Source organism: Canis lupus, chromosome 30, assembly GCF_048164855.1.
Source record: "Canis lupus baileyi chromosome 30, mCanLup2.hap1, whole genome shotgun sequence".
NCBI lineage: Eukaryota > Metazoa > Chordata > Mammalia > Carnivora > Canidae > Canis > Canis lupus.
The window spans coordinates 26411385-26425377 of NC_132867.1; the positions used below are offsets into that span (position 1 = coordinate 26411385).

The 13993-nt window shown below is 35.9% G+C and overlaps 1 long non-coding RNA gene across 2 annotated transcripts in view; it reads left to right on the forward strand.

The window, feature by feature from the left end:
* The first annotated feature begins 9406 nt into the window (after nucleotides 1–9406).
* Nucleotides 9407–13993, forward strand: part of LOC140621530 (uncharacterized) — a 54051-nt gene continuing 49464 nt past the window's right edge. For both annotated transcript variants that reach the window (XR_012021274.1, XR_012021273.1), the window contains exon 1: nucleotides 9407–9555. This is a non-coding gene — a long non-coding RNA (uncharacterized lncRNA). The remainder of the gene's footprint in view (nucleotides 9556–13993) is intronic.

Consider the following 13993-nt stretch of genomic DNA (forward strand, 5'->3'; position numbering starts at 1 on the left):
TAGTACCCATGGTAGAAATTAATCTAAATTCATAGACAATGTTAATTATAAAGACTGAATTAAAAAATAAAACATCTGTAGATTGCTTACATGGGATGCATCTTATAGGAGCATAGAATAATTGAAAGAAAAATGAAGGAAAAGATGAATACTGTAAATAGTAACCAACATAAAGCTGTAAAACTAGTAATATGAGTCAAGTATTTATAGAAATGATTATTCATAGAGATACTCAACAGAAAAATTTATAAGGTCTAAATTTGTATACATAGTTGTATATGTATTATGTTATAAAAATTTTGTGGGGCTCCTGGGTGGCTCAGTTGGTTAAGAATCTGATCCCAGGATTCTGAGATTGAGTTCCCATATCGCTCCCTGCTCTGCGGAGAACTTGCTTCTCTCTCTCCTGTTGCTCCCCATACTTATGCTCTCTCTCTGTCAAACAAATAAAATCTTTAAAAAAAATCCTCTGAGACTTATGGGACAGCAAGATGAATTCAGTCATAATTTGAGATTTATATACACCATATTTAGTAACTAATAGATGAGGCAGACAAAAATTCAGTGTTGGAAACGTAAATAATTAAACAACTTGACATAATTAAACAATTTGTTATAGTTTATAAATACATAATATAAATACTATATAATATATGTAATTCTCTCTCTCTCTGCACACACACACACCACACTACACTCAACAACTGCAAAATTCAGTTCTTTTCAAGTGTCCTTGGAACATTTTCCAAAATAGGTCACCACATGCTGGGCCACAAAGCAAGTCCCAATAAATTTCAAAGGGTTTGAAAATGAAATCATAGAGAATATGTTCTGACAAAAATATAATTAAGCTGGGAGGGAAATTAACAAAACTAAAACAAAAATAACAACCCCCCCCCAACTTTGAAGATTAAGCAATGCATTTTAAAATTATGCATGTGCCAAAGAAGAAATCACATGGAAATGAGAAAATAGTTTGAACTAAGATGTAATGACAATATCACATGAAAACTTTTTAGGATGTTACATAAAAACAGTAGATATATATTAACAAGAAAAGAAAAAGTCTGAAAAATTAACAGCAATGTAAACTTCTGTGTGAAGAAACTGAGAAAAAGTACTAAATGAAGTAGAAGAAATGACTTCATAAAAAATAAAGACAGAAATCAATGAAATAGAAAACAAATACATAGCAGAGAAAATAAAGATAAATTTTGGTTGTTTGAAAGTTGAAAACTGTTAAAATTGTAACCTAACAAACTATTCTTGATTAAAAGAGGGGATCCCTGGGTGGCACAGCGGTTTAGCGCCTGCCTTTGGCCCAGGGCGCAATCCTGGAGACCCGGGATCGAATCCCACGTCAGGCTCCCTGCATGGAGCCTGCTTCTCCCTCTGCCTGTGTCTCTGCTTCTCTCTCTCTCTCTGTCTATCATAAATAAATAAATAAATAAATCTTTAAAATAAAAAAAAAATACAAGAAAAGAGAGATGGTGCAACTTAAAAAAAATAAAAAGAATATATCTCTATCAAATAGATATGGACAAGATCTAACAATTAAGATTATAAATAAAATGATTAAATATAAATGAACCAATGTCTTAAAAACCACAACTTCCTGAAACTGACACAGGACAGAATGTAAATTATTTTGTGTCTTTCAAAAATTGAATTCACAATTTAAGCTTTCCACCAGGAAGACTCTCAGACAAAAAGATTTCAATTTGAATCCTTCCAAAAATTTAGGGAGATAATATCGTTATTATTATAAAAAGACCTTTGGGGGGTATCCCTGGGTGGCTCAGCAGTTGAGCGCCTGCCTTCGGCTCAGGGCATGAACCTGGAGTCCCGGGATCGAGTCCCGCATCGGGCTCCCTGCATGGAACCTGCTTCTCTCTCTCTCTCTCTCTCTGTGTGTGTGTGTGTCTCTCATGAATAAATAAATAAAATCATAAATAAAATCTTTAAAAAAAAAAAAAAGACCTTTGGGATCAGAGGCAGAGGGAATCCTTCCCAGAACTTTTTTAAAAAGATTTTATTTATTTATTCATGAGAAACACACACACACACAGAGGCAGAGACACAGGCAGAGGGAGAAGCAGGCTCCATGCAGGGAGCCCAAAGTGGGACTCGATCCTGGGACCTCCAGGATCAGGCCTTGGGCCAAAGGCAGGTGCTCAACCGCTGAGCCACCCAGCCTGTCCTTCCCAGAACTTTTTAATGGCAAGCATGTTGATGCCAAAACAAGGCATGGGCACTTTAAGGAAGGAAATTTGCAAACAAATTTATTCTGAGAACATAGACAAAAAATTTGAAACCCAAACATTAGCAAACTTCTTGCCTTAGTGCATAGAGCAGTATTTTTTTTTTTTTTTGAGTCATGGAAGAGCAGTGTAACATTTGTAATAAATCACTGTAACTTACTGCATTGATAAACTAAAGGAGAAAATATAGGATCATCTGATTAGATGTGGAACAATATATTGAAAAAATTAATTAAACATTTGTTAATGTTAAATTAAAAATTAAACAATATTTATCAATATATTGATAAAGTCAATATCCATTTCTTTTTTATTTTTCACTTTGTGGACAAACTAGTATTAAAGGGAAATTTCATTGAACTGTTGAGAAACACTGTATACAGCTGCTTATTCCTGCTTAACATATCATGTCAAAACTCATTGATTAAAATATATATATATATATTTTGCTCTTGACTCTTTTGGTTGGCTGATTCAGGATAGGTTTGAAATTGACAAATAGTAATGAAATATTCAAATAATATCTTTCAAAATAGCATCAAACATAGCAAGTATCTGTTCTTGGAATAAATCTAGTGAAAGATGTGCAAAACCTTTACACAGAAAAGATGTGCAAAACCTTTACACAGAAAATTATTATAGTAATGAAATATTCAAATAATATGCTTCACAATAGCATCAAACATAGCAAGTATCTGTTTTTGGAATAAATCTAGTGAAATATGTGCAAAACCTTTACACAGAAAATTATATTACACAGAAAATAGACATTACTGAGAAAGAAAAGAAAAAGAGCAATTAAATGAAATAAATGTACCTTGTTTATGGACTGAAAGACTCATAATTTAAAGATATCAACTATATCCTCCCACAAAGAAAAGAAAAAGAGCAATTAAATGAAATAAATGTACCTTGTTTATGGACTGAAAGACTCATAATTTAAAGATATCAACTATATCCTCCCACAAATAGTACATGCCATATACTAACAATCAAAATGCCAGCAAGGTTCTATCTGTGTGGATTGAAAACTGATTCAAAAATGTATGTGGAAATTCAAAGAGCTAAGAAGACCAAAGACAAATAAATTGGGGGAGGTACACTACCAGATACAATGTTTTATTATAAAGTTACAGTAAAAATGTGTGATATTGACACAGACAAATAATCCAGTAACCCCAGAAAGGATCCAGAATGATACCCTACATTATAATCATATAATGATACCCTACCATTTATAACAATGATGCATCATACTATCTACAGCAATCACAGCATTTATAAGGAAGGTGCCACTGGAATGTTAGGGAAGAAAGATGGATATTTTCAGTAGACGAGGCTGGATAAATTGGGTCTTTCTATGGGAAAAAAAAAAGTTCTCAGTAGATGATGCTGAATCAACTAGATATTCAGGTGGAAGAAAAATTGAATTAAACTTTTTTCACGTCTCACACCTATATAAAAATTAATTCCAGATGGATTAAGATGCCAGATGAACTGAAGATCTAAATTTGAAAGGTAAATTATTAAAGCTTCTCTCCAAAACTGGAGATTATTTCCATGGCCATGACATGCATGAGTGGCTTTATACATTTGTGAGAAGTCAGTTGTGACAGTATCTTCTATACTCTAGAATCCCATTTATATAGAGTCTCCCTCCCCAAAGTAAGTAAAACTAAGCAGCGATGCTGGAAATCACAACAGTGGTGAACTTGGTGGGTTAATTTCTGTGAATTTGTACACAATTCAAATTCAATCTCTTGGATTTATGCAATCTCTTAGAGTGATAGTTATGTTTACAAAGCCACTTACAATACTATCAAAAAGTGTCACATGCTTAAGAATAAGTTAAATAGAAAATGGAAAAGTCTTTACACAGATAATTAAAATATAAAAATTATTGAGAGAAATGGAACAAGAATGAATGAAAAAATAAATGATGTGACATTTTTGTGAGCTGGAAAGCTCATTATTATAAAGATGGCAACCGTATTCTCATATAATAAATGCAAACCAATCATAACCAAGAGATGATTTGCTATATTTCTATACAAAATGTGTATATGTTATACTTCAACAACAAATTAGCACAAAAAAGAAAACACAAAATGAATTGTAATTGCCTACCAAAAAAGAAAAGAAAAAAAAGAAATATGCTCTAGCTGCCCCGTAGTCTTGTTCTACCACATTTAGAAGGTGAGGATGAATGACTATCTGGATATGGTGCTAATGCATTCCATTCCTTGTGTCAAATTTCTCACCTTCTCAAATTGCATGAGTGCAAACGTTTTGGACCTTTATACCCATGACATTCTGGGAAATGACCTTACCATTCCTCAACAATATTTTACAAGTGAACTTGGTGTGGAAAGGATCACTGGCCTGAAATATATCTCTTTGATAGTGGAACTGTTAGCAGTCTTCTCAGTGACTATAGAACACAGTGATGTGCATGTGTGTAAATATCTTGAGATCATCCTAATGTACTTTACTATCGCATGAGATGCAGCATCAAAGGAAGTTGGATTAAACATACCCTGTTATCTTGCTCTTTCTTTTGCAACTCAAATCCATGTCGGAGCATAGCATACAGCAGCTTCAGGTGAGAAGAATTTATGAATGTGAACTTACTTAAATGGAATAAAATATAACCTATGCATATAATAATTTAATAATTTTATTATAATTCTGCACAGCACTTCATGGAATCATTGAACAAAAGATTTGTGAATCTTTAGAGATAATTCAGCTTCTACCTGACACAGACTTTACCTGATACGTGCTTTTCTAAATGCTCTCTTAACACCTCCAGGTGAGGAAGTTCATTATTTTATGATGCAATTTATTAATTTTTTATAGACTTCTATGTGCTTTTAGAGGACTCTTATGCTAATCCAAAATCTGTTTTCCTGTAATTTATATGGGTTTTTATTCTTCCCTGTGGTGCCATGTAGAATAACAGTTTAATTTCAGGCAAAGTCACATACACTTTTAAATTTTTCACAGTATTGGGGCACCTGGGCGGCTCAGTTGGTTAAGCGTCTGCCTTAGGTTCAGGTCATGATCTCAGGGTCCTTGGATAGAGCCCCATGTCAGACTCCCTGATCAGCAGAATGTCTGCTTCCCCCTCTCCCTCTGCTCCTCCCCTCTGCTCTTGCACTATCTCTCCAATAAGTAAATAAATCTTGTAAAAAAAATCAAAAACAAATTTTTGCAATATTTTTAGACTTTTTTTTTTAAGTTTTTTTTTTTTTTTTTTTATGATAGTCACAGAGAGAGAGAGAGAGGCAGAGACATAGGCAGAGGGAGAAGCAGGCTCCATGCACCGGGAGCCTGATGTGGGATTCGATCTTGGGTCTCCAGGATCACGCCCTGAGCCAAAGGCAGGTGCCAAACCGCTGCGCCACCCAGGGATCCCTATTTTTAGACTTCTAAATAAAATCAAATTGAAAAATAATCTAGTATATTTGAACTAGGCAACATATTACAGTCAGTAAACATTTCTTAAAAATGTATTTTGATTTTTCATGAATAAATTGCTAATTGGTTTCTACTCTAGACCTTCTTTATGCATGTCTTCTTCATCCAAAAGTACCTCATCATCAACTCACTCACTGAAGCCAGATATCCTTAGATCCTCTCTCTCTTCCTCAAACCCTCCATATCTAATCCATCAGCAAGTTCTATAGGCTGTACCTACATCATTTGCACCACTTTTGATCACTACAGTCCATTCTCCACATAGAGCTAGTAATCTTTCTAAAATCATAAAATGATGATATTTTGTAGTAGGCAGACTTCTAAGATAGCCCACAATAATTTCCATCTCCTGATATTCATGCCATTGTTCAATTCCTCCCCCTAAGAGTTGAATGGACATATTGGCATTTAATGAATAGAATATGGCAAAAGTAATGGTGCATTACTTCTGAGCTTAAGTTACAGAAGACTGTGACTTCTATCTTGTTTGCTCTTTCTCTCTGGCTCTTCTCAATCACACCCTCCAAAGAATCAAGCTGCCATGCTGTGAATTACCGTATGGGGAGACCCATGGGGCAAGAAAGTAAGGGTGGCCTCCAGCCAACAGCCAACAAGAAACTAAGGCTCTCAGTTCAACAGTTCACATGAAACTGAACCCTGCCAACAACTACATGAGTGAGCTCGGAAGTGATTTTTCCCCAGTGAAGCTTTGAGATGCCTACATCCTCAGCCAGGACTTTGCAGCTTTGTAAGAAACCATGAGCCAGAGGTCCCAGGTCAACTGCACTTCGATTCCTGTAGGAAATAGGGAGTGATAAAAGTTGTTGTCTTGAAACTCTAAGTTTTGGGACATTTGTTAGAAATAGATAACTAATACATACTCCTTTACTTCAAACCCTTCAATCACTTTCAATAAAAAAATCTTTTTGTCAACGATCAACAGCCCATTGCCTATGGCTCTGTCCTCCCCTTCTGCTTCTTGGCTGTTTACAGAGCTCCAGACTGAGTTTCTTTCAGCTCTTGGAGCTAGTGAAACTCTTGTTTACTTGAAACTTGTCCTTGCTGATCTCTCTGCTGGCATGTTTTCATGCCCTGTCTTCTCCGGCTGGTCTATTATCATCCTTTTATCTTCCCTGAACTTCTTCTAACCACTCTTTTTAGATACCTTAATCCTATGTTAGGTTCGGAGCACTTTTCTAACTTGACATGATTTCAGTTTTGGGGCTGCTTCTCTTTTTTAATCTTCCCTCCTACTGAGATCTGGTTAAGCCAGGATTCTGACCTGGAACCCAAGGATCCCCACTGTGCACTGCTGCCAAAACACTAGCCTATGCTCCTCTGTAACCTTCTAGAAGTTAATGCACTTGTCATCAAAATTTCTTTGTAGTTTTAGAGGATGCAATCTGAATAGGAAAAAAAAAAGTTCAAAGAGCATTTAGAATAAAGGGCAGTAAAGAGTTACAACAAAGAATAGGTCCAAATCTAAGTCAGGTGTTAGCCATTTCTTATTATATAGAACCTACTGCTCATGCTTTCTTGGTAGAAGTTTTTATTTTTATCCTCTAAGATTATACAGCAAAGAAATAATTTAGGAATTAATTTTTTTTTGTAATGTGATATGTAGATTACAATTAAACTTTTAAAATCCCTCAGAAGATTGAATTAGATTCTTAGCTGATAAAGAAACCGAGTATGTTTCTCCTTCACCAGCCATTACATCCAGCCTGAAGAACACTTGAAACTATTTAAAATATATTGGTATGAACTGTTTTACCTTAATATCTTCATAGTTATATATTAAGCAGAGAGCCATCTGAGATGAATGAATATTAAGAAAAATGATCAGGGAAAGGTTATATTTTAGGATTATATTACCATGTTTTCCTTGATAGTTTTGAAGACTCCACAAACCGAGTAAAGGCATACCAAAAGCATTAAAACCCAGAGCCTAGAAGACTGTAATATAGGAATTCAGAAATCCTGAAAAGTAGAGCCATGCATTACACCCCATTTCAATGAAACATAATAGCATTCAAGACAAGAGTCCATTACTTAGTTTTTACCACACGGGGTACCCAAAATCCCAGTTCCACTTTTAATGTGATTCCAACTATAAAATGAAATCATTCTCAGTCGGTCAATTTTATTTGCTCAATTTATCAAATGGTTCGCCGAACTACAAGAAAGGACAGTTAGTCCTTTCTTCCGTTTGAAAACATTCAAGCTTCCTTTTCTTTTTCCTTCTGCTGCTTGCCTCAGGGACATTTTATGCTTAAAAGCCTTTGGATTGATTTCTGTGCCCATTGGTGCTTCCATTTGCCATCTGTTAGTTGAAGTATTTATATATTTAGCAACACGGGAAAGATGGAACATGAAAAATTGGGGAAATTTGAATAGATAGGACAGAGCAACTGTCAAAGTCTTTGTATGAACAGTACTGCTTCATAATGTGTGGATAATTTCAAAAAGATATGAGGTTCTAAGATTCCTGAATAGCTTGTTATAAAAGCACCGAAACAAAGGAAAAAGTAGGGCTTTGATAACATAGGTTTATAAGAATGTGTAAAGAATGTTAATAGATACTGAGATTTTTGAAAACAGAGAAGTAGAAAAAACTTTACTCATGTTCTTAAAAAATTATTAACTTGTGAAAGGCCTTATTATTCATGGAGGGAAAATGTAGGCCTTAAACTTGACTGAAACCATCGTAACCCTTTTCAGCCACTGATAATTTATTGTTGCTTTGAGAGCAAAGGAAGCTCTTTAATGGGGCGAAAAAACTCCTCACCTTGTCGCAGAGAAGGCAATTAGATTAACTTGGTGAAAATGTTAGGATTTAATTGTGTAAGAGCTTTTGTAATTTTTACATTGTGCAGATTAATTCTCTTTTTAAAAGATTTTAATTATTTATTTGAGGAGAAAGAGAGAGAGAGGGAGAGAGCACGAGAAGGGGGAGGGGCAGAGAGAGGGAGAAGCAGGCTCCCTGAATGGGGAGCCCAAGGCAAGGGTTGGAGGGGCTTGATCCCAGGATCCTGAGATCATGATCTGAGCCAAAAGCAGACTTTTAATCAACTGAGCCACCCAGATGCCCCTAAATTAATCCTCTTAAAAGTGGATTGAAAGACAAGCATCTTAGAATAATGTGACGCTGGGGTCTTACAAACGCAAAGAGAGTAACTTGTAGAATCTTTTATTCCATAATTTATTCTCTGAACTTTTAACACACACTCACTCACTCACTCACTCACATTTGAACAACCAATGAAAAGCATTACTCATTTGTTTATGTGTCTGGCTTTCTTGGCATTCGCTCTCTCTTCTCCTCCTCTCACTGCTTCATATGTTTTGCCTTATTCTCTTCACTTCCCCTCTGGTTCTCCTGTGACTCTGCACCTCCTTATGGTGGAGCCTGGCCAATGTCAACCATTGTTCCCATGATGTTTACTACCTCAATTAAATCAGGCTGCAACTGGAATGTACTTCCAAGATTTCTCTTCCCACAGCAGTAACTGCTCCCACAAAGAATACATTTGCCTAATATGTCAACATCTGGAAAAGCTGTGGCAGTGGCAGCTTATGATCCACAGGCCAAGCCCTGACATCAGCAAACATGTGAGGCAATAAAGAGGAAGGAACTCAGGGCATCACAAACAATACACACGGGGAGTGTTTGACCCAATCCACTGCTCTGTCCTCTAAAGGAATTAAGCAAAAAAAACATTTTTTTTTTCTCTTCAGGACAGATCTTCAGAAGGGAAGGATCATAAAAGGATTATGGGAATTCAGAGCCATAAGAGAATTTAGAGATCATGTGGTTTGTATGCTCCGTATCCTAGTTTAGAGATAAGAATCCAGATAATGAGGGCAAAAAACTCCAAACTTGGTGATTTTTAATTATATGGGATTTTTTTTAAGATTTTATTTTATTTTTTATTTATTTATTCATGAGAGACAGAGACACAGAGAGAGAGAGAGAGAGAGAGAGAGAGGCAGAGACACAGGCAGAGGGAGAAGCAGGCTCCATGCAGGGAGCCTGACATGAGACTCGATCCTGAGTCTCTAGGATTACACCCTGGGCCGAAGGCGGCACCAAACCGCTAAACCACCAGGACTGCCCATATCTGGGATTTTTATATAGATGCAAATCAAAACTCGAATTAGATTAAGTTTTACTAATCACTATACTCTTAACCTGGGAAAAAATTGTGTATGTGTAGATAGATGAATATTTTTGATTTTGAAATGATTTTGAAAAATCATTTTTTAATCTACTTATATAATAAGAGAATCAAATTTTATATAATAATGAACATATTCTTATGAAAGGCACTTAATAAAATTAACATATAACTATATAAAACTGTAAAAGCCATGTTGTAACTGGTAGTTGACAATAATTAATGTTTTCTAGCTATTTAATGATTTATTTATGGATTTCAGTTTTGTACTTTAAAAAATATTTTCAAATCATGTAAGTAACTTTTTAAAGATTTATTTATTTATTTTAAAGAGAGAAAGAGAGAGCAAGTACAGAGTTGGGGGTGGGCAAAGAGAGAATCTCCAGCAGACTCTTCATTCAGCACAAAGCCTGATGCAGGGCTCAATTCCAGGACCTTGAGATCATGACCTGAGTCAAAATCAAAAGTCAGACGCTTAACCAACTGAGCCACCCACGGGCCCCTGTCAGTAAATATATTACCCATCCCAGGTCTCAAACTTTTATGATATGCCCTTGGAAAACTACTGGGCCACTGATACTATGACTACCTTGCCTAGGTAAATAGAATAGCCCTGAGTTGATATATTGGAAAGAGATCTGAACTAAGCAAAAGAATTAGGTTCATGTTTTGCCACTAAGTTAATATATAGTGTTTGGCAAGTCACTTTTCCTATCTGGACTTGAGTTGAGAATTGATGGGATTAAACCAGTCATCTTATGACAGTTTCAGCTCTAGGATACTCAGAGACTATTTTGAAAACAAGGAATCAAAATTTAAATCCAGGAAGGGAGGTGAAACATCAGTCAAGCAATAAATGTTGTTTGGCTTGGAATGAAGTTAAAGTGTTCATCAAAATTTACAGGTAATAATCACTCCCTGAAGAAAAATAGCTTACTTTTTTCTTTTCTTTTTTTAAGAATGTATTTATTTATTTGAGAGAGAGAGCATGAGTGGAGAAGAGAGGCAGAGGCAGAGGGAGAAGCAGACTCCTCACTGAGCAGGGATCCCAGGGCTCCCTCAGGACCATGAGATCATGACCTGAGCCAAAAGCAGACACTCAAATGACTGAACCACCCAGGTGCATCTTCATGGGGGTTGAACTAGAAAGAAATATACTATATTCTAGTCTCATTTTTACATGAACATGCTTACTTGGTCAACTTACACTAGATAGAATATTGTTATCTGAACAGAAACTAGGATCTTACAGGTTCAACCACCCATCTTTTCTTCTTTTTCTTCCTCTTCCTCTGCTTCTCCTTCCTCTTTTTCTCCTTCTCCTTCTCCTTCTTCTTTGGTTTATGAGTTTTAAGACCCAGGTAAAAATCTCAGAAACTCTCCTAAAGAACATCTAGCTTTCAGTTATTTCTGAGATTTTTCTAAAATGATTGATACATATCTCTATTGATTAAAATAATTAAAAATATATATATAGATAGATAGAGAGAACTTAGGAAGGCATCTCATCGGTGTTAAGGCAAATTCCTAAGTTTTCAGCATGTCCTTCAAGGCACTGCCCACCCTGGTCCAGCTCTGTGTCTCTGGCTCTCCCCCTTCAATCTTCCAGCTGTCTTCCCTAGAGGCTTCTCTCAGTGCTGGGAACACTTCATGTCCCTTCCCTCTCAGGGCCTTTTAAAAATATATATACTTTTAATCTAATTTTAAAAATGCACATGGTGTCAAAAGTCAAATTATTTTCTACTGTTTATAACTAAGCAAAACTCTGAAAGCTACAAAAAGAAAATAATTTCTCGCTACAAACTACTCTCATTCCCTAGAGGAATTCATGTTCACATCTTTTAGATATTTTTCTGATACTGTCCTCCATATTTCTATATAATGTGCTGTACTGCTATTGCTTGAATTTTAATTAAAGTAGTACTACTGATTTCCTGATTTGAAAAATAGTTCCCATCAACCCCTCTGTCCTTCAAACATGTGCACATCTACCCCCACTTCTCATCCCACCATAATTGTGTCAGAATTGGAAAAGTTCAGAATTGATGATCATAATGTGTGTTTATCTAAGTGTTATTTTCAAGTGAATCATGGTTTTATTTTCTTTCTTTAGTATTTTTTTCTTTATTTTTCTTGACTTTTTTGTTTGTCTAGTTTTGCTTGCATGTGACAGCCAATGATTATCTCCAAATTCTTGTACTAGAGGGTCAGATCTCCAAATATTGTGTTCTATAATACCCCAGAGTCTTTTTAAAATACTTTTTATTTAAAAATTGGTCTCCTTGAACATACTGTCTACCTACTGTAATCAGAATGGTCTGCACTTGGACCTATTGGACAGTTGTCATCCTGAGGTTTGCCTTCACTGTGGTCCTAGTGCTTCCTTACTCTTTTTTTGTTGTTGTTGGGCCCTCTGCTTCTTGGATTTTATGTTTTTCTCTTCTAGGTTTCTTTCCTTGACTAATGGAATGCATATTCTTAGATTCATAAAAAGTGAGGATAGGGAAGGGATTTAGCCTTTGAGATCTTGTTTTCCCAAAATTTCTTTGTTGTGCCTTCATACTTGATTGAGAATTAAACTGGCTGGATAATTCCAGATTATAAGTCATTTTCTCTTAAAATTTGATCTTCAACTTCTATTCAAATATTTATTTCTGCTATTGTATTTTTTTCATTTCTATTTCTAGAGTTATTTGAAGTTGCTACATGTTTCCAATATTTTTATAGATTTGTCTTCTTATTCCAAGTGTCTGTCTGTGGAACTCCACCACAATTTTTTTTAAAGATTTTTTTTAAGATTTTATTTATTTATCCATAGACACACACACACACACACACACACACACAGAGAGAGAGAGAGAGAGAGAGAGAGAGGCAGAGACACAGGCTCCATGCAGAGAGCCTGACCTGGGACTAGATCCAGGGTCTCCAGGATCAGGCCCTGGGCTGCAGGCGGCGCTAAATCGCTGCGCCACCGGGGCTGCCCCACCACCACAATTTTTGTTTCTTGAAAGTTCTTTGTGCTCCATGTATTGTTTCTATTTCTTAAACAATAAATAAATCTACAATGCGATTAGAACCGGTTTAGCACCGCCTTCAGCCCAGGGTGTGATCCTGGGGACCTGGGATGGAGTCCCATGTCCAGCTCCCTGCGTGGAGCCTGCTTCTCCTTCTGCCTGTGTCTCTGCCTCTCTCTCTCTCTCTGTGTCTCTCATGAATAAATAAATAAAATCTTAAAAAAAAAACAAACAAAAAAAACAGGAAACTCTGGATTTTCCTATAGCATAATCTGGATTGACTGTTTTGCTAGGTAACATCTTTCTCCAGAAAGGAATCTTATTTCGTGTCTACAAGTTATAATCCTGGTTGCTCATCTGGGGAGCTGTTTGTAAGGAGACCTAGTGTGGTCTTATCTTTCAAGGTGCAGACTTTCACTTCATCTATTGGTTCTCCATATTTTATTCCATCTTCAACTATGACTGGTGGCCAAGAGTCCAAAATTTATCTGGTTTTCTCTAATATAAATATCTAAATTTTGCCAGGGTTGGGAAACACTGAACTAATAGAACCAGAGGGTAAAATGGTGGCTTCCAGGGGCTGGTGGGTGGTGGAAATGGTGAGATATTGGGCAAACATCAAGTTATAAGATAAGCTCTGGGAATCCAATTTAAAGCTTGGTGACTATAGTTAATAATACTGTGTAGTATACTTGAGATTTGCCGAGAGAGTAGATCATAAGAGTTCTCACCACCACACACACAGAAAAAGGTGACTATATGAGATGATACATATGTTAATTACTTGATTATGGTATTAATTTTACAATGTCTACTTCTACTAAATCATCACATTGTACATCCTAAGCATACATAATTCTGTCAATTATACCTCAATAAATCTGAAAAAAATTAAAAATGAAACAAAGGTTTATTCTTCACTTACACTAAATCATCAATGAGATTGGCATTTTCACTCAGGGTCCTTTACTATCTGGAACATTGCTGATTGTAGAAGTTATTTTCACCCATCACCCATACACATTGGCCACAAGTAGTTATTTGACCCCATACTTCA